This window comes from Canis aureus, chromosome 35 (genome assembly GCF_053574225.1).
Source record: "Canis aureus isolate CA01 chromosome 35, VMU_Caureus_v.1.0, whole genome shotgun sequence".
NCBI classification, from domain to species: Eukaryota; Metazoa; Chordata; class Mammalia; order Carnivora; family Canidae; genus Canis; species Canis aureus.
This window is the reverse complement of record NC_135645.1, coordinates 12,296,361-12,323,798: the sequence shown is the minus strand read 5'-3', so window position 1 is coordinate 12,323,798 and position 27,438 is coordinate 12,296,361. Positions and strand designations below refer to the sequence as shown.

At 35.4% G+C, this 27,438-nt stretch overlaps 1 protein-coding gene across 29 annotated transcripts in view; it reads right to left on the bottom strand.

The window, feature by feature from the left end:
• ZBTB20 (zinc finger and BTB domain containing 20) overlaps positions 1-27,438 on the bottom strand; it is a 781,647-nt gene that overhangs the window by 541,768 nt on the left and 212,441 nt on the right. For 20 of the 29 annotated variants that reach the window (XM_077884673.1, XM_077884670.1, XM_077884709.1 and 17 more), the window contains 2 exons: positions 26,892-26,937; positions 23,837-23,874 (listed from right to left, as the gene is read on the bottom strand). The gene's annotated coding sequence lies outside the window, so the exon portion shown is untranslated. Of the gene's footprint in view, positions 1-193; positions 271-23,836; positions 23,875-26,891; positions 26,938-27,438 lie in introns of all 29 variants that reach the window. The other 9 variants (XM_077884671.1, XM_077884676.1, XM_077884674.1 and 6 more) reach the window with 2 other exon arrangements.

Sequence of the window (27,438 nt, the reverse complement as noted above, 5' to 3'; positions counted from 1 at the left end):
CGTTCACCTCCCAACCCAGACCTCTCTCCTATCCATCCTTCACAAGCAGCCCCCACTCCCATTCATTGTTCTTCTCATCTCTGTTTTTTTTCTCTTACTCGAATAAAATCCTGCCACTTTATAAGTTATCTGCCCCCTCCTCCAGCCAAGATCCCTTTCCCAGTTGTTTTCAATTCCCCTGGTTCTACATTACCAAAGTCCTGACGCTTCACCAGCATAAACAGAATTCTCAGACAGAAAGGAAGGATGGGACCTGAGAGGAGTCCTCTTCTGTGGTAGAAAAAAGACAAGGGTTACAAGCCCTTCCATGAAAATATGCAGGCCTCGAAGCTTTGCCAACCATGTGCCAGCGCCCTTTTATTATCTTCTCTGCACAACTCCTCTCTTGTCTCATATTTTGATTAGTTTATCAGTCATAGAAGTTAACTTTCAACATACAGGGTAGAGAAGTTAGGATACTCCCTGGTCCCTTTTTCTTAGGTCCATGGGTCTATGTCCATCCCCCAAATGTGAAAATCTATTAAACTCATCTTTCGGTATCTCTGCCTTCTTACAGTCTTCTGATAGCCACAACTTTACCTTTATTTTTAGAGGACCTTTTCACCTTCTTCTAGTCAGAACAGTATTATTCTTATTCATCTTCCTTTGCTTCCCAAATATCCCTCCTCTGGCTTAACCTAACCATGCTACTAGCACAAAATTCATCTTTCTCATTAAACAAGCCCAATCTCTGAGATCCAAAGCACCCAAAATAAGAGCTCTCTTTAATTATTATCAGTAGAAGTGACTTAAACTCATATACATTTAAGCGAGAGATAGAAAGTGTTGTGAAAGGATATATATGGGTCAGAAAGATGAAGTGAATTATTTAAGGTCATAAAGAAGTATGGAATCGAGCTTGGACTTGGCTCAGACCTTCTTTCTGTCACGATCTCTCATTGTTTTTCCCTGTATTCATTGGTTGTTAAATCTTACTACTTCTTATTTCACATACAAAAAGCTAATGTCTATATCTTTGCAACATAGTGTTCTCTTAACCACAAATATATACTCATGTTGGAAAGCTAAGATTAGTCACATAAAACACTAAACAACTCATAGGTCCTTCAGAATATGCTCCAACTTAACTTTCTAGTCTTCCTTTTTGCCACCTGATCCACTGCTTTCTTGCCACAAATCAACTGTACACATAAAGCTCTTATCTCTGCATAAAACTTATTTTTCTTTCCTCTTTCCACCAGGAAAAAAAAAAAAAGTTAAGTACTTTTTATAAAGAGCAAACTCAGATATCATTTGCTCTTGGAAGCCTTCCCCTTATCTGCTCCCTAAAGCTTTCAACATCTCCACTTCCATAATACTTCCCCCACTAGTAGATTATATGTATTACTGCTTTAAAATTCTTGGCCCTTATTAAATTGTGGGATTCTTCTTGGTAGAGCCATGATAAATATTGGAGATACAAGAATTAAAAATATTAACCTTGCCCTCAAAAAGTTTCCAGTATAGTCAAGATGTCAAAATCATAAACTATGGTCCAGCTCAGCCATAAACAGCATATTTCTATATAATTGACTTGAATTATAGTTGTACATATTTGTTGTTGTTGTTATAATCAAGGCTATATTACATGTGGTACATTACAAGTACCCCAAAATTGACTCACAAAAAGCAGAGAAATAGTCAACGTACATAAGAAGGACAGCAAGGAGAAATAAACTATAAAGATGTAACGGGAGGAAAAAAAAACACTGAGTTAATTGAAGTACAGGCTTAATGTAAGAAAAAGCAGCTTGGGGAAAGGAAGTTGAATTAGTTCAAGATATTTTTGGTAGCAAGAGCCAGAAAGGCTACAGTTGCCAGAAATGAAAAAGGGACTGACTATGGAGCAAAGCTATGCTCCAGTGTGCCACTGGGCATTGAGTTCAGTGATTTATATAGTTTATTTCAACTAATACTCATAACCACCCTGTGAGGTAAGAACTGTGAGGAAACAGAGGCTCAAAGCAGTTATGACTTGCTCTGCTAGTCACTGAAAGAGCCAGGATTCAAACTCAAGAAGTCTGAATTCCAAAGTCAATTCTTCATATATTCAATTATGGCCTAAATCCAAGGAGGCTGTGTCCACAAAAATAGCCTAAAATTACTTTATTTTCTCAAAGATCAAAGTCTCAGAGAGATTGCATATGATCCCAAGGCTCTTCACATGGTAATAAAAAATAAATTCATTTTATAGTATAATCAGCTAATAGCATACTTGAGATGAAGATACCTTGGAAACCATCTAGTGCAACCACTTATTTTGCAAATATTGAAGATACTAACGCTATCTAATTGAATTATATAGATTACTAAGGAGAAAAGTTTTGAGAAGGAATAAAGTACAAATTCTTTGTTCCTAAAGCTGAAGATCATGAGAAAAATACCATCTTATCCTGTGTAGGTGAGCCCCATAATGCTAGACACTTTTTTTTTTTTTTTGAATAATTGTATCTCCATTATCCAGGACTGTAAATGGTGGCTGTTACTAGCACATGGTACACATTTTACAAAAGGAGGTGCCCAAATAATATCAGTTTCATGAAAGGATGAGTGGGTCTGTGTGGGAGAGTGTGTGTGATGTGGGTGCAAGAGTGTAATTAATCAGGAGTTTGAACATATTAGTTGGGTATTATTAAATTAAGTTTTGTCTGCCATTGGCTCACATCATTTTCTCCTTGAAATTTTCCAACATCTTCAATGCCTTACATAGCAAGATCTTTGCTTTCAGATGACTTCATCAGAAATCAAGAGTGTAGTATACCACCAATGAATGGAATTTGCACAGACCTTTGGGTAGAATCATCGGGAAAATTTTTTAAACTTATCAAGAAATAACTCAAAAAGATTTTGATAAAGTGGTAATATGAACATTTCCTCTTTATCTTAGTTTTTGGGGGGTGGGGAACACAGAAGCAATGTTTCATTTCTAAAACCATGTTCCCATGAAGCTGAGCAGAAGGACTGCTTATAACAGAATTTTCCAGCCAAATTCTCAAAGGGCCCCCAACAGGCTTTCTCAATTTGTGGGCGCTGTCCTCTCACAATCTATTCCTTTCCAGACTCTCCTTGGAAACCAAAGATTTATGTCATTCTCTTCATATTTTAAAAGGAAATTGGTCCTGGTTAAAACAAAAATGAAAACTGAAGGCCTGTCTTTATTCCAAATACCAGTGCTGTCTGGACAAATGCCTCATTAATATGCCCTATTTTGAAGACACCACCAATGACTTTGCCTCTGCAGGAGTCTTAGCATTATTTGGACAATTCCAGAAATCAAGCTCACTACGGGCATTTGTAAAGATGAGTTGTACTTAGGCAGAAGCCTGAAAAGGAAAAGTAAATAAACCCCGGGTTGTAAACGGGGAAGCAGACCCTCCTTTTGATAAATGACTTATAAATCTCCTGCTCAAATTCCCGAGTCAAGGAAAAGTCACATGGCCTGAATGCATTTCTTTTAAAAAATGAATATTCACTTAGTAATCCTGAAATGCTTTCTGCTCTTTGAATACATTCAAACAAGTAGGTATCGTAGCATTTCACTGATAGCTTATCAAACCACAGAATAGAACAGGAGGAGTGAATAAAAAGGGCTTTCCTAGGGGACCTCCATGGTCATTGTTCTATAAAAACATATGAACATATTGCTATAAACTCATCTTCACAGGAAGTCACCCAGCTAATAAGCACAGACCTGCAAGTTAATATTAAAATTCACTTTGATTTCAGCAGCAACAAAGCTGATCCAACTAGGAGCTATTACATAAAACTCTTATTGTCATATTCGTCATCACCACTCTCAGTAGAGACCACTGCCAGCACCACGAAGCCCTCAGTTCACCTCAGGAAATATGCTACACAGACGGCCATCCCAATAACAGTGCGGTGCTGAGATGGCCCTGTTTATTTTATCAGAGTGGCACTCCTTTAATTTTTCAATTCTCTTTATTGATGTCCTCTTTCATGTATAGGTCTATTAGATTCTACTTCCTCTACTGTCCTCCCAGGAATTGGTGCTTGCCAACTACAATAAGTTGTTTTGACAACTTGTCTAGCTATACAATACTCTGTTTCTTTCCCTCTGCAGTCTTTTTGGCTTCAAATGAGTGCCTTCAAAATATAGCAGAGACTATCCAACCAAACTATGCAACAGGGGGAAAAACAGCTTTCTATGCGCAAGCACCGTCCTGCCAAAACCACAATCTTCCGTGTGCTCAAAGTTCTCTTTCCTTTCCTCCTTATTTTTATGGATAAATCCCCCCTTGCTATCTTGTCTACTCCTATCTTAATAAGGAATGACTGCCGTGACTACCCCCATCAACCAACGCCATTCACCGCCAGCACCTCTGCTCTCCTCGTGTGCTTCAAGAAGAACTGATTAGCACTTTGCATAATTAACCTGATTAGCACTGTGCATAATCAAACTGATTAGCACTTTGCATAATTAAAAAGAAATAATAATAATAACAATAATAAGCACTAAGTAATATCAAAAGCTGTTAGTCCCACAGCCCTTTGGTTACCTCCAAGATGAGTTCAGTGCAGCATTATTTTGCACCTTCACATTGAAATCTTTAACTCAAAAGTCAAGAAAATAAATTAAAATGCTTTCAATCCATTGACCTATTATGATTTTCATATCCATATCGGTTATCAAAATAATCATTCTTGTCCATGTGTGCCTTCCTCAGTTTCAGTCTTGCATTATTTTTATCCATATCAAAATGGACAAGATGTAGATATAAAACCAAATCAATAAAAAAAAAAAATTGGAATTAAGTTAGAATCAAGACATATGCTTCTTATGTAGCTATAGAATTCTCCTATGTACTGTTCCTGGGTGATAATGAGGTATATGAAAAGAACTGGACAGCCTTTCAGGAACACCTGGCTCTGACATTTACTGTGTGATCTCACTTAAGTCACTTAACTTCTTAGAACTTCAGTTCCCTCACCTGTGAAATGGAAATAAATAAGGTCAATTCTGAAGCCTCAAGGGTTGTTGTGATGATAGAATAAAACAGTAATTTAGGAAGTAAACAGTAATTTAGGAAGGTACTTTGTAAACAATAAGGTTCTGGATTATGAGAGACCCCTTTCTACTTCTCCAAACCTCTTCTCCCCTAAATTTTATTTCCTACCATGGACAACCTTAAACATTGGGAATGATAATAAAATTCTATACTTTCAGTGCCTTGGAATTAAAAGTTATAAAATTCTTTTGCATACTTTATCTTATTTCCTATTCAATAGCTGAATGTGATTAAAATTTTGACTTGGAGTTATAATTTAACTTTAGTCATTATTGTATCCATCACAGCCCTCATTTGTGTTTCCACAGAGGTTAAAATCAAGCTGTTGCTGGAAATTCATAAGAGAATAGAAGAAAATCTAGTATGTTTCTATTACCTGGGGACTGAAACTAGGAGAATTCTGAAACTCTGCTTTTCTCCACCCACCATCGCCAGCCATCTGCTCCTGACGACCTTCAAGGTTTTGCTCAATCCCACTTTCCTCCAGGAACCTACTTCAGACACTCTTCAATCCAACCTTCTCTCTTTTTTTCTGGTGCTCCCATACAATTTTATCTGTAACTCTACTGTGTACAGTATGCTATGTTTTAAGTTGGCGTGTGTCTGATTCCTCTGGAAGACTAGGAGCTCCTGGAGAGAAGCCACCATGTCTTTTCACCTGCCACAATGAGTGATGCATATGGTGAGCACATAACACACTCGTTATGGTGGACTTGAGGAAACTGGACACTAAAGTATGTTTTTTACTGTGTACTTACTATGTAACTGCTATATGCAAGTCTGAATGATTGCTTCACTAACTGTTTGCTGGGGACAGTGAAGGTATTTGACGTACACATAACCACTTTACTGACCATTAAAATGTTTAAAGTCTGTCAAGTTACTTTTTATTTATTTATTTACTCAATTATTCACTTAATCATTAAAAAATAGATGTGAGTGCCTAGTAAGTGCTAGGCATTGTGCTAAACATTCAATACAGCATTGAGCAAGCTCAAAAAGGAACTGTTGGTTCCTCTAAAGAAGTTTGTAGTCTACATGTATCTTAAAGAGCCTATGTTAGCCTTTAAAAGGCTGGGGTCGAGTAGAATGGAAGGGGAACCTTTGAAGTAGCCAAGATCATCAGTTGCAAGCTACCCACCATGGAGCCATAAGCCTCTCAATCTAAAGGAAAGGAACCCACATAAGCCGTCAGTGTTCCTGAGCCAATCATCCATTTTACAATTCATTTAATTCAAGAAAGAAAATGCTGCTGTGGAGATTATTCAAGTCCAAATGTTCCTGGTGAAGGTGCTTCCAGTAATTCTGGGAAAGAAGCCAATCCCCTAGTTTTATATGTAAATATTTAAAAAACACACACATATATGTAAGCACAAAGGAAAGGTCAGGAAGACGTAAGTCTTTTAAAAATCTATTTTAATAATTTTTTTCTATAACTGTCCACAAAAGTTTGGGCTTTTTTGTAGCCTTACATTTTCTTTTACACAATACACCTGCTTTTTTTTTTCCTAAACTAAATATTTCTTCCATCTAATGACTCTCTTTATTAGACAGCATCTAATTTGCATACATTTACATACAATTTAACTGCTAGCTTGTGAGAACAAAGAAATGGCTCTGTATTGTACTGAAGGACAATACTCAGTAAAGGAAGGTATAAAAACCAACCAGCTCAGTGACTGTGTAAGCTCTTTGTTTCAGATATACCAGGCTTTTTTTTTTTTTTCAACATACCAGTTAAAAGGGGCAAAAATTATTTCATCAAACAATGAAAGATACAGCACTACTTTGTTTAACTGCCCATTTCCTCCCCAGCTTGCTTACTACAATTCAGGGGTCTAACTTTCCTGAATCTACAATTTCCTTTATTAGATTTGATGGATTCAATCCCTTCACATATTTTTGTTTCGAGTCTTATTCCTAAAACAACCTGGGATTCTGCTGTGATAAAGCTCTGTTTCAATGCTAATTTGTGCTGCCACCTGTCTTGTTCCAGGAATGGACGGGGTAGATATGACATCCTGTTCTCCAGTGAAAAATGCATACCCATACCTTAGTAAGAAGAGATTTTACTGGGACTTCTGGTCTTTATGTTATGAACCAACTCTTCAAAAGAAATGGTTTCCAGCACCCACTGGGGAGTAGATGGGAAAAGAGGACCTGAACACAGCAGGTATACGCCAAAGGAGAAATAAAGAGTTGAGTCAACTGTCTCTCCACTTTGCAACACCACCCCCCTGTAAAACTCCAAACCCAGAAGACTACTGAGACATTTAAAAAAGAGAAGAAAAGAAGAAAACAAACAAACCGTAAACCTGGGGTCCTTGATCTTCATTTGAAAATGAATTCCTATACTCTGTGACACAGGGTAAGTCACTATGACTCTTCTCTGTGCCTCTCATCTTTGACGCTTGGAGAGGGAGATTATAGAAAGCAATCTTGAAGAGTTTGTTCAGTGTTTTGTAAATATTAACTATTGAAAACACATGAAATAAGTAATAAAGCTGCGGTCACAACCAATGAAAATAAACACGAGAAGGATTCGAGTTTCTGAAATGCCATGTGTAAAATTCCACAAAAAAATAAAGTATGGTATATAAAAATGCTTCAAAATTATAACAAACGATACAGATACAAGGCAAGATACTAGGACAAATTAAAAAAAAAAACATAAAGCCACATATGAATTGCCCCAGAGGCTCAATGGAAATATAATCCATAAATGGGTGCTGGAAGTGGTCATGGAAGATGCATTTTCTTAGAAATATGTTTAATATCATTAGGTGTCCTATTTTCTGCATCTGATAATGCAGATTTACAATTTTAATGACCAAAAGAGGTGTGAACTTGTCAGTGATAAGTGAAGAAATTCTACTACTCTGTGGGGCTGCAGAATGCCCACATGGTTTGGAACCTTCAGCAGCCAAACAGATTGCACAATCTCTACCAGGGATCTTGAAGCATGTCTGATTTTCCACCTGGTGAGAAGAAGCCTGAGTTAGAGACTTGTATTAATGCTGGAGTGCTGGCATAGACCAAGTCTGCCAACTTCCTAACCCATAAGCAATTCTGAATAATGATCCAATAGCACCTAAAAGAAATGATCAGACACTGTCCTTTTAACCTGTCCTTTTAAAATTAGACATTATCCCCTAGGTACCGACTAGCTTCTAGTCCCTATAATGAGAAGAAAGGAAGGTATTGATGATCCTCTGAAAACCATGGCTTAGCTCTAAAACTATCCTGAAATTCCAGGGAAACTGACCTTGACACCCCACACCCCTTGCTCTAGAACAGACAGAGGCAATCACCTCCTGAGGGGTTGTAAGTTTAACATGGAAGTTCTGTTTCTAAGGCTCACTAGATCTCTCTTGTTGATATAAATTTGAGGTTGTGCTTATTTCCCATGTCATAGAACACTATCTGTTGGTACCCGGCACCAGACCTATTTTCTACACTTTAACAGATTAAACTCTGCCTTGTTTGTTTGTAAAGCATCTCTTAATACCAACTCCGCCAACATCACCTGTGCTGGAGGTGGTTAAGATCCACCTCCCCAAAGCATGTTACCACGGTGACAAAGTAGTGACCTAATTTGCACACACCTGCTGGGTTAATTGGGCCAAAATGAAAGATGATATATATGCTCAAAATCCAAAACTGATTTTTTTCTTCAAAATTAAATATTTGATTTTTTTTAAATTAGCAGTTTCTAAAGCTAAGTAACGTACTCCAGGTGTGCATTTGCCAGTTAATATACCCTGAATGTTTCATGACACTCGAGGAGCAAAATATATTGAGTGATGAATACAAATCTTTTATGTATTTTCTGTGTGCCATGATTAGTATGAGTAAGTGGTCTCAATCACTGAATACATGGGGTGTGCCTAAGGGGTCAGGCCATTGCCTCAAAGCAAATAAGGACATTTCAACTGTGCCAAGTTAACAGAGTCTGAGCCGTTTCTGAAAATGCAAGCTCATTCTGGAGCTGTGCTCCATAGCCTGTGACAGCCAGCAATATCTCCCAGACAAAAATGTTACTTAACTCTGCTTGACCTCTTCCTACTTCTTTGTACTCATCCTTCTCAGACCACTGATAGCTTTCTTTGAGCCATATAAAGTTACACATCAAGAGCTGATGAAGATATGAGCAGGCACTTGCAGAGACTGCTGGTGAAGCCACAGCAACATGTAAGTGGCATAGGTAAAGGCATCAAAAGCTTGAAAGTTGCATATCTCTGTGACTCAACTATTTTGCTTTTAGTTATTTATCCTAAGTACATAATCAAAGATGTTCATGAAAATGTGTGCACAATGATATTCTTCATATGTTATTTTTAATAGAGAAAAATCGGAAGCAATTTACATGTCCAAGAATAAGAGACTGGCTAAATTATTATAACACATCCATTGTGTGGAATACTATATAATCAATAAAAAAATCATGCCACAGAAAAAGTATTTATTAACACAAACAAGTGTTCACAATGTATTGCTAGTTGAAAAAATCAGAATCCACAATCATGCAGAGTATAATCCTACGGTTTTGTATGCACGCATACATACACACGTCAAAATGTTAATATTGATCTTCTAAGTGGGAATAGTAATGTCAAGCGTGATTTTATTGTCTTTTGCTTTTTTGTGTTTTCCAAATAGTTTCACCATGCTGGTGTATTACTTTTATAATTGAAAAAATAAATACTCTATTAAAAATAAATGGCAGGAAAAAGTTAAATTACATTTCCTGATTCCTCTCCCTCACTTAGATTTCACATCTCATCTGGCCTCACCTCTCTTCTTATCAATTCCAGTCATGAATAGATGTTAAACAGAGTAATATTCTTTTATTGCTAAATATTCCACTTTTCTAGCTGAATGGATCCTTTACTTATTTACAAACTTGACAAAAATGTCAGCCATCAGAGCCTGGGTAGTCTCCAAGTTGCTTCTTAAGCTTAGAAAACCAAATGAAGTAACTGCCCTTGCCCTTCTGGAATGAGGATGACTTGAAGTGAACTTTTCAAGGTACAAACGTATCTATTTATCACCTGGCTATTGCATCCTGCTTAAATTACAACATTCACATTTTGATTTTATTTGTAAAGTTATAAGGTCTTACTGATAAGTAAGTGCTTCTCTTAAGTAAGTAAAATTAACATTACCATATGAACTGGAATTGCTGTTAAAAGTATCTCGCTAGGGGTTTGATTTATTCTATGATGCTTTCACTGATTTAATCATTGCTTAGATTATCAAAATACAATAATTTATTCTCATAAGTAAAAAAGTTTCTTGGGATTTTCCTATGTCATAAACAATAGACATCAGTGATTGATAAATAAAAGAAAAATATGCCAATTGTGACATCTCAGTTTTTATTCCAGCATATATATATATATATATATATATATATATATATATATATATATATATTTTGCCTTAGTGCTTTGTTCTTGCTAAAAAGTTCATGGGATGAAAAATGTGATTCTTTTACATTTCAAGTAATGAAATAAAGTTTATTTTCATGTCCCAAAATAAGTGTTATTAAATATTTTTAAAATATATAATACATGAAAAATATATGGGTAATTTTGTCATGAGTTTTCTATACCACAAAGGAAATGACTGATAAATACTAGTCTCATAAAAAGTCTATAGTAAAAGTCAAAAAGCAAATTAAAAACTAAAAAATAGTTCAAACATCTCTTACATAAAGTTTTATTTTCTGCTGATATACAAAGAGGTTATACAAATCAACAGAAGATTAAAAAGAACCTCTATAGAAAAAGTAAAGAAATATTTAATAGCCAATTCACAGAAAAAGAAATATAAATGGCTAGTAAAATCTTTAAACATGTTTTTAATCCAACCCATAAATAAAGAAATGTAAATCAAAATAACGATAGAATATCATTTTCACTTTTCAGATTAGAAAAAAGATGTTAAAACTCAGTTTTGGTGAGGCTGTGGAAAGCAGAAATTCTCATACACTGTTGTATAGAAGTATATATTAGACCATTAATGAGGCAAAAGTTTTAATAGCTGTAAACATTTTAATTATACAAATATTCTAGGAAATTATATTATGTACATTAAAATGAGTACAAAATATATTTAGAAGGTTGTTTATTGCAATATTTTCTGAGTAGAAAAGAAACTGGAAATAACCAAATGTCCATAAATTTGGCAGGGTTAAATACATTCTATTATATCTATAAAATGGAAATATTAGGCAGCTATCTAAAAATAAAAGATGATATAGCATAATACTCTATAGTGTAAATACCATAAAAATCTCTGGGATATGGCATTAGAAAACAAAACAAAATATAAAGATAACTTTAATGGTATGATTATCTCTTCAATTTTATTTGTCTTTTCCTTTCTGTTTTTAAAATGGAGGTATCTTGGTACATTTCTGTACAAATACACTTGAAACTGTTTATCTCTGGTAATAGCACTATAAGTTGGTGAAGAAATACTTTTCATTTCATATCCTTGAATGCCTTTTATTTTCAAAAGTTTTTTACAATGTGCATGTATTTTTAAGATCAAAACGGCAAAGACAATTGTTCAGTATAGTGAGAAATGGTAAAAAGTACCCTCTAAGGAAGTAGAGTACCTCATTACTAGATCCCTCACTTGTACTTGATTGCACCTATTCACTGTTTCCATTTCCTCCTCTGTAACATAATTGAATTACACTAGAAAGGTGGTATGTAAATTATCTTATATATCTACAGGTTATAGTTTTATGTCTTAAGAATCCATTATAGAAGAGTGGAAAAACATGTTTGAGATTTCAGTATCTACTTTGAACATCTATAGTTACCACAATTAACAAATCTCTATTTGGTACTTTATAGACAGATTGTAGTCATGTCTTTATGGTGACAGAGAATAATGAATAATGCTGAAAAATTTGACAAGCTGAATAAACTAAATATGCTCATTGTCCAAGTAGTGCTTCTGGGCCTCAATAGGTCTCAAAGTTTTGAAACATGCCAAACAGGATTGATCCAGAAACGTATTTCTTATATACTTTACTGCCAACTTCTAACCTTGGCCCAGGTATTTTCTTGAATTTACCCTTGATATATGATATCAAATACACAACTTGAGTAGAACAAAATGTCAAAATGGTTTATAATTTCAGCTATATATTGCCATATGCACTCTTTAGAAGTTTGTGATATTCTAAAACATTTTATTTTTTTTTTTTTTATTTTTTTTTTTTTATATTTTATTTTATTTTATTTTTTTTATTTTATTTATTTATTTTTTTTTTTAATTTTTTTTTATTGGTGTTCAATTTTCTAACATACAGAATAACACCCAGTGCCCGTCACCCGTTCACTCCCACCCCCCGCCCTCCTCCCCTTCTACCACCCCTAGTTCGTTTCCCAGAGTTAGCAGTCTTTATGTTCTGTCTCCCTTTCTGATATTTCCCACACATTTCTTCTCCCTTCCCTTATTTTCCCTTTCACTATTATTTATATTCCCCAAATGAATGAGAACATATAATGTTTGTCCTTCTCCGACTGACTTACTTCACTCAGCTCTAAAACATTTTAACGCATGCTCTCAAGTTATAGGAAGTGCTCTGAACCTTTTTAATTTGTGCTCCTTTAAACTTTGATACGATAATTACCTTCTTCCATTGTGACTTAATATTCTTGTCATTTGGATTGTGTTTTTAAAAGCAAAACATCTCAAAAATAAAAGCAAAACCTCTCAGTCACGGTTTGGATGACAAATAATATGTTCACTTAAGTTACACAGTGGAAATTTCACACTGTGTTTTCTCTAGGAAAGTAGTTTGTTCCTCCATTTCTGGCTTCCATGATTGTGACAAGAACAGAACCATGATTCAATGGTATAACTGATAATAATGTTGTGTTATCAATTGCATCATAATTTGGTTTATAAATTGGAATGAAAGTAAAGCCTATTGAAAATTATATTAAGAGACTTTTTGGTTTCTCTAGTGAAAAAAAATTAAGCCCTCTCATCTAAAATCTTAATAATTTCTGAAAAGGTCATTTGGCTCCATTTTTCAAATGCCCACGGTGGACTGTCTACTTCCTTGTGCATTTTTTCATATCGTATGCCTGGGTCATGGTAATGCTGTCATCTGTTACAGCAGCAAGCAATAAGAAAATAATAGTGCCGTGAGTGCAATGTTGATTAGACACATTAAACTCAGGAAAATTCAATCAAATCTCATCAATTTCAATAATTTACCACCACACGTCCTTGTCTAGTTAGAGATAAACAATTTAATTTTGAATGAAGCATTTGGAGAAGTTTCTACTTCAGAATGAAAGTAAAGATGAAAAGATGAAAAGAACAGATTCCCTGCACTCACCTCAAATGGAAAGTTAACTACATATTCCTGAAAAGTTCTGTGCTTAATCTTGGCCTGCCATGAAACTAATACTTAAAAAAATAAATAAATAAATCTAAAGTTTGACCTTCCATTTTCCTTTTACAGCCTGGATACACGGAGAAAAAGGAAAGGGGGTGATATTATTCCTAGAAAACATTATTTGCCAAAGAGGGAAATGATGATTCAAGAATCCCTGTAGTTCTACCAATCCCTTGCACCAGAGTGGCAACGGAATTGATGAGGACAGCTAAGAGTAGCAATGAATCCAGTCTCTCTGTGGCCAAATTAATTTTGGCTTTCAGAAATAATAAGTTTGTTCAACTTTAGGGAGATACAGTTGAGCATCTTTCGTTCATTTCTGAATGCCTATTATTACTGTGTTTACTATCAAGATAAAGAGAAGCATCAACTGGTTGTCCCTGAAGCTGACCTCCTAATTGTACATTGTTAATAGCTAACAGACAGGGCATGCATCCCCTTGTCCCTCTATTCTGATACATATATACTTTGGGGGCACAATCTTGAGCAACCGGTGAGAATACAAAGATCAAATTTAGATTAATTCAGTTCTGGTATTATTTCCTCAGAAAGCCCACCCTTGACCACCCCACAAGAAAACTCACCTGTAATATCTAGTAATCATGAGGTGGAAATGACAAAAAAAATGCTTCCAATTCTATCCCAATTCTTTTAGGAACGGTTCCCTCTGTCAACTCCTACCGTAATAGTAGTCTACTCCTTATATGAAACAAAAAACACTTTGAACAACCTCAGAATCAACTTGGGAGAAGTACAAAAAAAAAAATGGAGGTGTTTCATTTGGTCATAGCTGAGCTTCAATTCTGTTAGTCAATAACTGGCTACATAAAGTTTGAAATTGACCTTTCTGAGCTGAGCCCTGCTTTTTCAGTCTGATTCTGGAACTTCTGACTTCCAGTTATCGCTTAATGGAGGTGTATTTCTATAGATACCCAGATTCATAATTCTCTAATAAAGACCTTGCCTATGCTAAATACAGAGAGATAAGTTTCATGGTTTCAACAGCTAAAATCTAGCACAACGTCTTTGTCATTCTACAACACTAAATTTCAGGTGCATACATGGCCTACAGAATCTAAAGACCATTATGAAAAAATTTTCTGTAACTAATGATTTAGTTTATAAACTTTTTTAGAAGTTTTATGTACTTCACAAGATATTTGGTATCTTAATACACACGGCTTCATAAAAAAGCCAAAGTCAGTTTTGAATTTTGCCCTGCATCTGTGGAGTAACTGTAACCCTGTTAATCACTACCTATTCTATCCCCCAAGTTTAATATTTATAATAAAGAGAAGTTTCCAATAGTTTAAAAGACTATGCAAGAGAATGACTCGTGATTCAATTAAATCCATAAAAAATACTAAGGTGTTAAGGCAACTAGTATTCTATCAATACTGAGCAGAAAAACTGTCAAGTACAGAAGCAAGAAAGTATTAATATGTGACTATGTAAGTAAGCCTTCCATAGATATGTAGATATTTACTATAGAAAAATAAGGTTACTCTCTATAGTAGGTTGAATAGTGTTCCCCACAATTTCATGCCTTTCTAATTCCTCAAAATATGGATATCATTAGGAAATAAGGCCTTTGCAGATGTAACTAGTTAAGGTTCTTGAGACAAAATCATCTTGGATTTAAGGTCAATCCTAAACTCAATGACTGATGTTCTTATACGAAAAGGAGAAAACAGAGAGACACTGACAGAGGAAAAGGCCATGTAAAGATGGAGGCAGAGTGTGAGGTTATACTGCCAAAAGCTAAGGGATACAAGGGGCCACTAGAAACTATGGCAAGAAAGATTCTTACTACAGCCTTCAAAGGGAGTATGGCCATTCTGGACCTTGCTTTTGGACTTCTGGCCTCCAGTACTATGAGAAAATAGATTTGATTTAAGCCAACCAGTTTGTGGCAATTTGTTACAGCCTTCCTAAGGAATTAATAGGCTATCTCTGTACCGCAACAAAGTTGAAGCTGACACAGCAGTTCCATAAGTGTAAATGGTGACCTCAAAGTCTCCGACTGATAGGAACATTTAAGTATGGAAAGATCAAAGAGAAAACTTACTGGGAGGTTGCAATGAAGTTTGCTGGTAGTAGTAAATCAACTTGAAAAGGGATTTGGCCCTCTGTTTCGCGTTGTTCCCTCTTAAATCCTATAGATAGATGCTATCACAAAATAATGTAACCTCTTCTAATCCCATGCTTTCAAGAAAGTCAAAGACAGGTCTTAAACAGGTATCAGTCTTAAAAAAATATATACAAAATTTTAAATAAATACTAAAAAAAGAAAATTATGACATTTATATTTTTTAGAATCCCGAGTGAAATACAGACTTAAACAATTAATAAATATTTTATGATGGTACATGATCAATAGCAGAGGGTATTCTTAATATCACTTAAGCGAACATAGTTTAAGTAGGCTCCATGCCCAGTGTGGAGCCCAATGCAGGCTTAAACTCACAACCCTAAAATAAAGACCTGAGCTGAGATCAAGAGTTAACTACTAAAGACTGAGCTACCCAGGTGCCCCAAATGAACATCACTTAAATCAGTAAGCAAATTAAAAATTATTGATGTTGTTGAAGAATTGGATTCAAAAAGTAAATATGCCCATTTTTGATTAATGGAAATTATGACATCAAGTGACAAATACACAAGGGAAAAATAAATTTTCTTTTGGCCTAGAGTATATCCTATCCTGACACTGGTAAAGATACTAGTAAGCATGCATTACTTTGCTTGAGGCATCATATCAGCATGATTACGAATTCTGTTTGTCTCTTAATACTCAAAATTAAACATTTTTTAAAGTAATACTGAACTCAGCTATACAATTTGCTATATAAATTTAAGACACTATTAAAGCAACATTTTTAGGTAATTTCCAGTTTACTTCTTTTTTTCTGTATACTGCATTATGTTTCTTTACTTACTTAAATCTCAAAATTCAAAAGACCCTAACACACTTACATTTTTTATCTTTAAAAAGTTATGACCTATAGTGCAATCCTATTTTGATCTTTATTTTTTAAGATTTTATTCATTTATTCATGAGAGACAGAGAAAGAGAGAGGGAGAGGCAGAGACACGGGCAGAGGGATAAGCAGACTCTATACAGGGAGCCCAACGTGGGGCTCGATCCTGGGACTCCAGGATCATGCCCTGGGCCGCAGGCAGGTGCTAAACCGCTGAGCCACCCAGGGATCCCCTATTTCGATCTTCTTAACAAAAACCAACAAGAGCAAATAGTGTGAAAAGTTCAAATACTTTAATGAAAATATATTTTGAATGATAAAAGATCTATTCACACATTTTACCCTAAAAACACAGAAATGCATATATTTAAAAAATTAGAAATTATTTTTAAAAACTCCCTTAAAGAGGTCAAAATCATAAGGATGGCACATGTAGATATCCATCACTAAATGTTATATGTTCAAAGAAGGAAATACTGAAGGAATTATCCTTATAGGAAACAGTATAGATCAATTATTATTTTTTCCTCTTCTTTTTTTAACCTGAGAGATGTGCAGTAACTATTAGTAAATGAAATTGTTTCTGTAGTTAATACATTTTAGATAGCCAAGCCAACCTTCTGATCAATCTTCTAGTCACCAAACATTCTAAAGGTGGGAAAAAATGGTTTTAACAACTCAAAGATGAGTCTATTTATATTCAAATTGTTTTCAGAGACATTGGTCTCCTAACACTTTAATAGCTCAGCAAGATATAGATGATTAAGGTATTTATATAATCAGATGGAAAGTGAATACAGTTATGTCAATAGCTAGAATAATTTCCACTGAATGAGTGAATGAATAAATAAATCAAACATAAAAAGGCAATGTTTAAAATTGATCAATATAAAAAAATGATAATATAAAACAATTATTTTAGATATATAAATTATTAATATCAGATAATTATACTTCAAAAGAAAGAGAATTTTTTTTTAAGATTTTATTTGTTTATTCATGAGGGACAGAAAGAGAGTCAGAGACATAGGCAGAGGGATAAACAGGCTCCCTGAGGGGAGTCTGATGCAGGACTGATCCCAGGACTCCAGGATCAGGACCTGAGCCAAGGCAGAAGCTTAACCAACTGAGCCACCCAGTGCCTGAGGAATATGTAACAAAATTCTTAAATCCTAGAGTTAAAATAAAAGTCTCCTCCAAAAATAAAAAGTTAAAAAAAATTAAAAACTTAAAATCTCCCAAATTAGTGTTGAGAGTGCCACAGTATTTATAAAAATAAAAATCAGGTTTTGAAAAATCGTTGTTGCTACATAAATTTATAGAGAACAAAATCATCTTTGATTCAGCCTCAATTTTAAATATAGAATATTGGCAGTAAGAAGGTGCTCCCCAAACCGTCAGGTGAATTATATACTGTGATGGGAAAAAATAAGAACCTATAGAAATGTAGTACAGCCTGATTCAGATAGGAGAAGTCTGTGAAGTTCTCCCTGAGAAGGTATTTTAAAATAAACAACAATATCGTACTTTATGGAATTTGTAGTCTAGCAAAGAAGAAAAGCGTTCAACTAAAAATTACATAAGCACTTACATATTTACAACTGAGGACTATTCATTATCATTGATAATCACACAATTCCATACTTAGCTCATTTGTTGATACGACTCCTCAGCCTGAAAATGATCTCCTTTCTCCTTTCAAGTGTCTTATGTCCTATGTTTCATGTTATTTCAAGGCCTAGTTCAAGTCCCATTTCTTACTTGCAGCTCACTGAGATGTCTCTCTCCATGGACTATCTTTATTACTTAATGACTTATTCAGCAATAGTAAATGAGTTTCATTTTACATCCAACTTCCATCAATTGGTAATGATTGTCTAAAGTGTTGTCTTCAGGAGGAGTTTTAGATCAAGTTCTAGTTTAGTGGCAGAGAGAACCATAATGGGTTGGCGATGTCCTTCATGGGCACTGAGGGGGAGCAGGACATATGGTCCAGGGCAGTCGTTTTACAGGAGTGCCGTTATTTTCACTTTTACAACATTCATTTGATACCAAATTCAGGTCTACGGGATGCATTTAACACTGAGAGTGCCTTATTTTATTTTTAAATTTATATCATGTTTCTTCAGGAATCCCATAAGATTCCTACAATCAAGGACCATATATAATTCTTTATGTCCATGGCATCTAGGCATGCCTTGTAAAGTAGGTATCTGCTGATGATAGTGAAATGACTTTTTTTGGCATTCACTCTTATTACTATTATTCACAAACTCATCTTGTCTCTTGGTTTCTCTCAAAAGATTATCAATGCCAAAAGCATGTAAAAAAAAAAACACTGTAACATAAACATTAAGTAAATGTATAGTCTTTGTCATCTCTAGGTTCAAATGAAACACTAGAAAATTGGTAATATTTGAAGGTTAAATATATGCCTACCAAATAACACAGTGGGATAAAGAGAAGATAAATACACATTTTTAAATGAATTTAAACCTTTTTTAAAGATTCCAAAGCTGTGTCTTTTAAAATATATTTTATATCTTTAGTATGTCCTAGAATTTTTATCCTTTTTTTAGTAGACTGCATCTTCCTGCACATAATAAGTGTTGAAGAAATCCATGTCGATTAGTTTAGAGTTACATTAGAGAAATAGTTCCATTTTACATTCCCCCCTGCTAAGCAAATGTATTTATCATATTCCATAACAGCTCACAGTTTGTTATACATTAACTGCTCATTCTCTGTGCCAATAAGACTGTGCTGGAACAGCAAATGAATTTGGGGCGTTCATTTAAATGATTCTGCAAACCACAGGCTACCCAGTTGTCTAATGATAAGAGAGCCCCAAAGCCACCTGATCACCATTATACTCCCTTATTTTTTTGGACTCGCATGGTCAGTACTGTCAGGATCAGGATCCCAATACTGAGAAGAGTGAGAAGGAAAAGTATACCTCAGACATAATCATGAAAGGGGGCTTTATTAATTCAGGCACCAATGATGATGTGGTTAGGTTGGAAGAGAATGGAATATAGGTTTGAAGTGCTTTATCTGCTCCAAGACCAATGCTGGTTTTGGCACTTCTCTCACTCTAGTGAGTTGCAAAAAAACAAGCAGGTGCTAGCAATCTGAGAGACCACATGCCAGCTACAGCTGCTTCAAACTGATTCAATTACATCTGCCTGAATAGTCCCAGGACATCAAACCAGTTGAAGAGATCCATAGGTTGCAAGGAGACCCAGTCTGTCCTGAGACAACCACCTGCAAATCTCCAGGTTTGGATATGAATGATCATTCTATCCCCAGGCACAGGAAAAAAAAAATGGGCGGGGGGACAGGGAATGTGATATTAATTCACTTGGTTGGAGCCAGCACAAAAGGCCCCTTCTAATTTTCATGTTTAAAATCTGACAGTAGCTGAGGTCTTAAGGATACCTTGAAACAGCCTGATTTTGTGAGAACATTTCCCAAATCATTGGGTACAGCACATTTACAGAACATGCTCTTGGGATCCGGACTTCGCTCCAAACCTTGTTTGTACAAAAAGGGGCCAAGCAGCTGGGAAATTCTGGAGTGGAGTGTGTCCTCATTAGTTCCCATCTGCCACCAGAACTCAGCTCATGGCAAGTTTGGCTAAGTCCTGGTGTACTCAGGTCCAAATGTGGGTCAGTTTTAATTACACTATACAGAATTCAGTGTGCAGTTTTTAAACCCTTATTATACAGCACAGAGGAATGGGCAGCTCTCCAGCTAATCAATTTTTTAAAAGTACATATATAAAATTTTTAAACCAGGGTAGACAGACAGTGGGTGGAAAAAAATATCTTATAAATGAGTACAAGGGTTACTTAAGAGAATTATTAGTGAAATTGGGTCATGAGCAAGTTCTGCTTTAAAACTTCAAAGTCAGAAACAAACTGTTCCACTGGTAAGATAGGAAACTTAAATAAGGTACACAATAACCCTTGCTCTTTGGTTTGAATAAGTAACAAGGCTGCAGCCAGTTTACAGTAAACACCTGCAGAGGCACTGGCTTTAACACAAGCAGAGATATTTCCTATTCTGTCATTCTTCACACCTCATCCCTTTCAATGTTTATCACTGATGGCAGAGACTGCAAAAAAGGGGAGAAAATCACAAACTACCTGTTAAGAATGAAAAACAAAGATGAGGGAGAAGAAAGAGAGAAAGGAGAACAGAGGGCACATGTGCTGAGTAGCAGACACTGGGCATGACTAGGCTCTCAGTGCCATCCACACAAACTGGGGCCAGAATCAACCCATGTAGTCTATGTTCAGAATCCATCCTGTCCAAAAGCTTCATCAGGTGCAGGAGAATGAAAACACTAAGCCTTCAAAGACAATAATCAGCAAAACATTCAGGAGTGAAGATGTAGGGCAATGCTGGGCATTTAGCAATAGCACAATACACCATTTTTTGATGGATAAAATGTTCATTGGCACAAGCCCTAATGAAGACCACCTTCCCCTCCCCCCAAAAAAGAACCTTAAATGAATGCTTAAAGTACAAATGTTTTGGAGGCTTTTGACCAAGTTGTCAATGAAGCTCATCCATTAAAAATGCAGCCTGAAATTCTATGGGTTCAAATATTAGCAATTTGACATGTACTAGATGTGTAATCTTAGAGATATTGCTAATCCTCTCTGAGTTTAAATTTTCTCACCTGCAAAATAAGGAATAATATCCACCTAATAGATCATTGTAAGGCTTATCAATAATATAGTATAAAACATTTGTAATACAAAAGTCACTCAGTAAACGTTAACTGTTAACCCAACTGTTCTGAGTTAAATTGAGCCCTCCCCTCCAAAAGAAAAGAAAAAAAATATATTGGAGTCCTAACTAAAGTACCATAAAATGTGCCCTTGTTTGGAGATAGGGTTTTTATAGAAGTAATAAAGTTAAAATAAGATAATTAGAGAAGGCTCTAATCCAATATGATGAGTATCCTTATAAAAAAGGAAAATTTGGACACACAGATAAGCATGAAGAGATGATAAAGACAGGGAGAGAAGATGGCCATCTATTAAGTGTATAAGAAAGAAGCCTGGGACAGATCCTTTCCCCACAGCCCTCAGAAGGAACTGGTCCTGCCAAAACATTGATTTCAAACTTCTGGACTGTGAGAACAAAAATTCCTCTTGTTTAAGTTTCCTAGTTTGTGATGCAGCCTAGCAAACTAATACCCAACTAACTAAAGATTTTATTAATCATCAGTGTTTACACATCATGGTCAAAGCTAGACACTTGACATTAGGCAAGACAACTTTATGAACTCTGCTGAATAATAGTTTCTTCCACATATTGTGCTTTTTCCCTTCTTTTCTGATTGCTGTTCAGGCAGATACTGCTACAATATAAACAGGATGGCAGGAAAAAAAACTGGTTTACTATAATTAAGATCATCTAGTTTTTATTAAAGATAATTAAGGGAAAATCATACACACAAATTCATAATTCAGTTTTCTACTGTTGAGGGAGTTTGCACAGGAGAGTATCAGAACACGTTACCACACTAATTCCCTTCCCAGGAGAAAAAAGAAAGATTTATACAGCCATTTACTCATTGCCAACTATGTTCCCTAAATCTGAGGCTGCTTAATTTTGTGCCAACCTTCTCAATAGGACCACCTAGTTCACTAGGATGCATGTATGAATACATGGTTCAATTGGGGAGGATGGGTTCTTCATTGTTTGCAAAAGATTGGTTTTAAGGGTACCTGACTTTCAAAAGAGGGGTGATAGTTGTCTGGGAGTTGTATCAAGAGCCCTTCCATTGAAAGGTACATTTCATAATCACAGACTTTGAGGTGGATGTGATTATCCACATCTTATGTTTCTCTTTAAATAGCCCCAGTCTTCTATAGACATGTAGCATGTATAGTTAGAAATGGTAAGTCTAGGGGTGCCTGGATGCCTCAGTTAGTTAAGCGACTTACTCTTCGCTTCAGCTCAGGTCATGATCTATTGGGTTGTGAGACTAAGCCCCATGTTCAGTAGGGAGTCTGTTTGGGATTCTCACCCTCTCCCTCTCCCCTCACTTGAGCCTGCTCTCTCTTTCTCTCTCCCTGAAATAAATAAGTAAAATCTTAAAAAAACAAACACACACACACACACACACACACGAAAGGAGAAAGAAGGAAATTAATTTGTAGGGAATACTAATGAATGTTGTGCACCAAATAAAGCATTTTGCATATCTAATTAACTTCAATCCTCTCATCTCTCATTTAAAAGATAGATGCTCTTATCACCATATTTTAGACAAAAAATTGAGGTTTAGTAAGGTTAGGCAACCTTGGTCAGGTCACATAGCTACTGCAGTGTGGAACTGGGATTTCAATGCAGGCCATTTGGACTGCAAAGCCCCTAAATTTAAACTCAGGCAAGAGATTTAGAGTCCAGATATCCTGAAAGGTATTTGCAATTCATAGACTCCTTTAAAACATCTGAAGTCACATAGATAGATGTCTTGCTAAACCTGACTCAGTTTATTCTCCTTAAGAAGAAATCAATTATTCACAAACACAAACTTCAATAAACTTCCATCAAATTAATCCCATTATAAGAATACCTGAAGGTCCTTTAAATTCAGTACAGTGATAGTTTTTTTATGATTAGAATTCCAGCAACTTGGCATAGTCCATTTAATTCCTGGAGATAAGCGATATACTCTCAAATCTCTAGAAGGAAGGTATTCCACATGAGGTATCTTACACAGACCAAGAATCAAGAGCTCTAGTTTCAAATTCTGTATCTCTCACCTACTAGACTATATATCATTGACAAGTACATGAACTTTTCTGAGCATATTTCCTCACCATGGATATAATAAAGATGTTAGATGGATGACTATTAAAGTTTCATAAAGTTCTAACACCATGACATTTAAAATCTCTCTTAACCTATAAAGAAGTAGAGGTAGCATCGGATAAAACCTCTAAGAAATTATGTGACAATGTTCAAGTGAGGATCTCTGGTCTCAGGCAATTAGATGATCTTTCCTCAGTAGCTAAGTGATAGCAGTGGTGGTAGTGATAGAAATAATATTAGGATAGCTAACATTTATTGAGCACTTGCTATGTGAAAACCACCTGAGAATTTTACATGTGTTGCCTGATATTTAACTTGACACAACAGTATATGAGGTAGATGTTATTATTTTTCCAATTTTCCAAAGAAGTAAAAAAGGAACAGAAAAATTAGGTAAGTTGATTGGGTCTATACTCATAGTAAGTGGTGAAACCAAAAAAAGCTCTATTGACATATCTTTGTTTCCCGTTCCAGTCTGTGTGCTCTCTGAGAACAAGAACTTTGCTTTATTCATTTACCTTAACACCATGTCTGGCAAATAGTAGGTATCCATTTACTGTGTGGAATAAAAAGAAGAAAGAAAATGAGGAAGGGAGGGTGAGAGGGAAGGAAGGGTAAAAAGAAGCATATTTAGCCATACTATATCCTTAATAAACATTGATTTTCTTCCTTTATATCTTTAATCCTGAAATCACAGAAAAATCTACAATTATGCCCAGGCATCCTGTGGCTTGGCGACTTCTCCTTCCTGGGGATTCTATACTATAATTTCTGGTACAAGTCAATGAAGCAGCTACAGTTATCTGGTTTAGTACGCTAGCTAACTGATGTTCTTGCCTCATCTTTTAACTTCAAATATTGAGACTAACAAAAGAATATAGTTTATTTGAACACACTAAGGTTCTGGGGAAAAAAAAAAGAATGCCCTTTTTACTGGCCTCTTACTCACTGGTATAAACCAAGGTAAAAGAAAAACTGTTCTCAGAAGAAAGATACTTCCAAGCCTAACAGTATCTATGAATAACAATAATTGGTGGTATCGAAATTTGAGAAGCCTAAACAAAATGTTCTGATTCACTAGATACTGGCACATTCTGCAGCCTCTGCCTTTGTCATGTGACTGTCACATGTGGCACAGGATGGATTTCTAGAGGAGCCTATCCAAAGCAGGTCTTAACTACCCTATTTTGACTTTACCCCTACTTGGCTTTATCTCTACTTATTTACAGTTAGAATTTAGTGAATAGCAGAAACCATAATTATAAACATGTATACAGTAAACACAAGGCCCATTACTTATGTTTAGCAAAAACAGTTACAGATTTTTAATATAATCTGATCTTATCTGGCCTGAAGAAAGTTAACATACATTTTATTTTTGTGAATACAGTGAGGTAGAGATTAAGAAAGAGGAGGGGTGGGTGAGAGAGAGACAGACAGGAAGATGGAGAGGAAGAGATGGAGAGAAAGTGATTGCTCAGGAATACCTATGGCATTGATCATATAACACAGAAGATTTGTTTATTCCTATGCCGCAAAGTATTTCTAAAGTGACAAGTAACTCAGTCATTGAATACCTCAGCATTGTGTGAAAAATAGTTATAAAGACTTTTCTCATAGTCAGTAAAAATAAATATAAAGCATATTGCAAATAGTGTGATGTAAGTTCTTGACTATAATGAGGATCAATTCTTACATATTCATTTCTCATTTTAAGGACAGAATTTATCAGTAGTCTCATCTCTGTCTAATCAGCAGTATGAGAACTAAAGGAAGTCCAAAGACCCATCCAGAATATATAACAAGTAACAGATTTCTAAGACTCCCTAGTCCTCTGTTTCTAATACAACTCCAGACATATTTTAATCATGTACGTATTCATTCAACATTTACTGACCACCTACTTCGTATGAAGCATTGTATTAAAAGGCTGTGGATAATCCTCTACATAGCTCAATACCTGTGTTTCCTACTCCAAAAGAGGTTAAATTTATATTACAGTGATTAAGAGAAAAACAACAGCTTAAATGGATCAATAAAAAGTAAAGATACACCAGCTCTAAGATTATGTGTTACTAAATATTAATGGCAACTCCTTAAATTTTCATTAAGATAGCATTATTAAGGAAAATAATGCAAGTTATTTGAATAAGTTTTCAACATCAGGAATTTGGGACTACCAAATAAGTTATTTATTTAAATACTTGTTATATAAGTTGCCACTTTTCATATTGCATTTAAAGAACTTGACCTAATTAGTACAAGCTATGGTCTCTAATAGCTTGTCTATACTAAAAATGTAGATATTTTTCAGAAAGTGGGTAGAACTATTAACATCTAAGAAATCAACACTTAGAGGAAAAAAATATACCAGGTGACAAGGATTTGGTAAAAGTAAAGGTTAATGTTCCAGCCTTAAAATCTACATCGGGATTTTAGACCCTTTTCTAAGACTACCATTATGTAAGTTTTACTTTTTTCCCTCTCTCACTTCCACTCAACTGCAATAGACACATGCAGAAATCAAGAAATGATCTTACAATATATACTTAAATTTTCTGAATATGCCCCATGTGTCCACTAATAGCCAAATGCTTTCAAATCTGTTCAGCTAAATGGATCAATAAGTACATCCAGTCTCACATAGTGGGGTTGCCAACATGGTGAAACCGAGCCAAACACAAAATATCTCTACCAGGACAAAAATGATTATCCACCCAGTACTCCAGAGAAATCTACTCTCCCCAGGTATCCCTTAGGGGAGTTAACATGCACATTATCGAGGGCAGTCAACAGCTATTAGAAAAAAATATATTTGAGACTCAGATCAAAGGATTGGGAGAAAACAGTGAGTTTCATAATAAACAATGTAATAGTTCAAGGTCGACATCAAATTATAATCTTTCAAACTCAGAGTACACAAAATACGTAACGGCTAGAGCAAACTGCTAACAAGCTTCTCTGTGCGCTCGCTCATATGACACAGCTGCAAGAAACAATTGAGCAGGTGCAACCAAGCTTTTGAGAATTCCTGCCTGTTGCCCAGGAACCACAACACCGCACAGTTGAGATTTTAAACAGGTGCAAACATTTTTTTTCCCATTCCTCTAGTGCTTGAGACAGTGCAGCAGACAGTACATCTGCAACCACTCCTTACCTAAAACAACCACCACAGAAAATAAACTCAAAAGCGGTAAAAAAGAAAAAAGTTTGAGAATAAAACAATAATGTCAAAAAGAGTGGTTCTGCAATAGTCTCTGACCCCGTATCAGCAGTCGCTTTAATAATACAGTTCCATGAAACACTCTCTAATCTCTTCACCAGATGAATGCTTTGTAATTAAAATCATTCTGCTTCATCAGATCTTAGAAATGTTTATTTGATTTTTACAATAGAGTGAAATGCAAGGTATGTATAAAATGCACTCTTCTTGGAAGCTGTCAATATTTGTAAGTGCTCAAAAATTAACATTTTCACATTATGAAATCTGTAAGCAATTTTAATACACAAAACTGTAGTAACTTGTCAGTTAATACATAGATTTACATAACTATAGGTGGTTCATATACATACCTGTGCAGCTATGGGGCACAGATGGACGTGCAATTTATCAGGTACTCTGAAATGCAAAACAAACGTATCATATAAGTAAAAATTAATTTTCTAACTGGAGCCAGTATTTGTGCTGAGGCAGTTTCTGCAGAGAAGTAGAAAAGACAGCAGTCCTTAAAGAGGTGAATAATTTTATATCTATATTTTCCCCAGAGTATATTTCAGACCACCCCAAATTCATATGTGTGAATAAACACACACGGAGACCTTAGCAGTGTTATCAAGAACAAATACCAGCAAGGGACTAAGACTCACCACGGCCCCTAAAACGAAAATGCTTTCACCAGAGGACGAAGCAAACACTTAAAAATGATTTTTTTTTTTTTTTTTGGTATTCTTCCAACACTATTGCCTTCCTAAAACAAACATGACGGCTACTCTCTAAAATGAAACCACACAGATTCATCTGCACTCAGTTTGAATGGAACACCGTTTAGGAAGAAAGGTGCTTTGTGGAGCTGTCCACAAACATCCAAAAATAAATAAATAAATAAATAAATAAATAAAT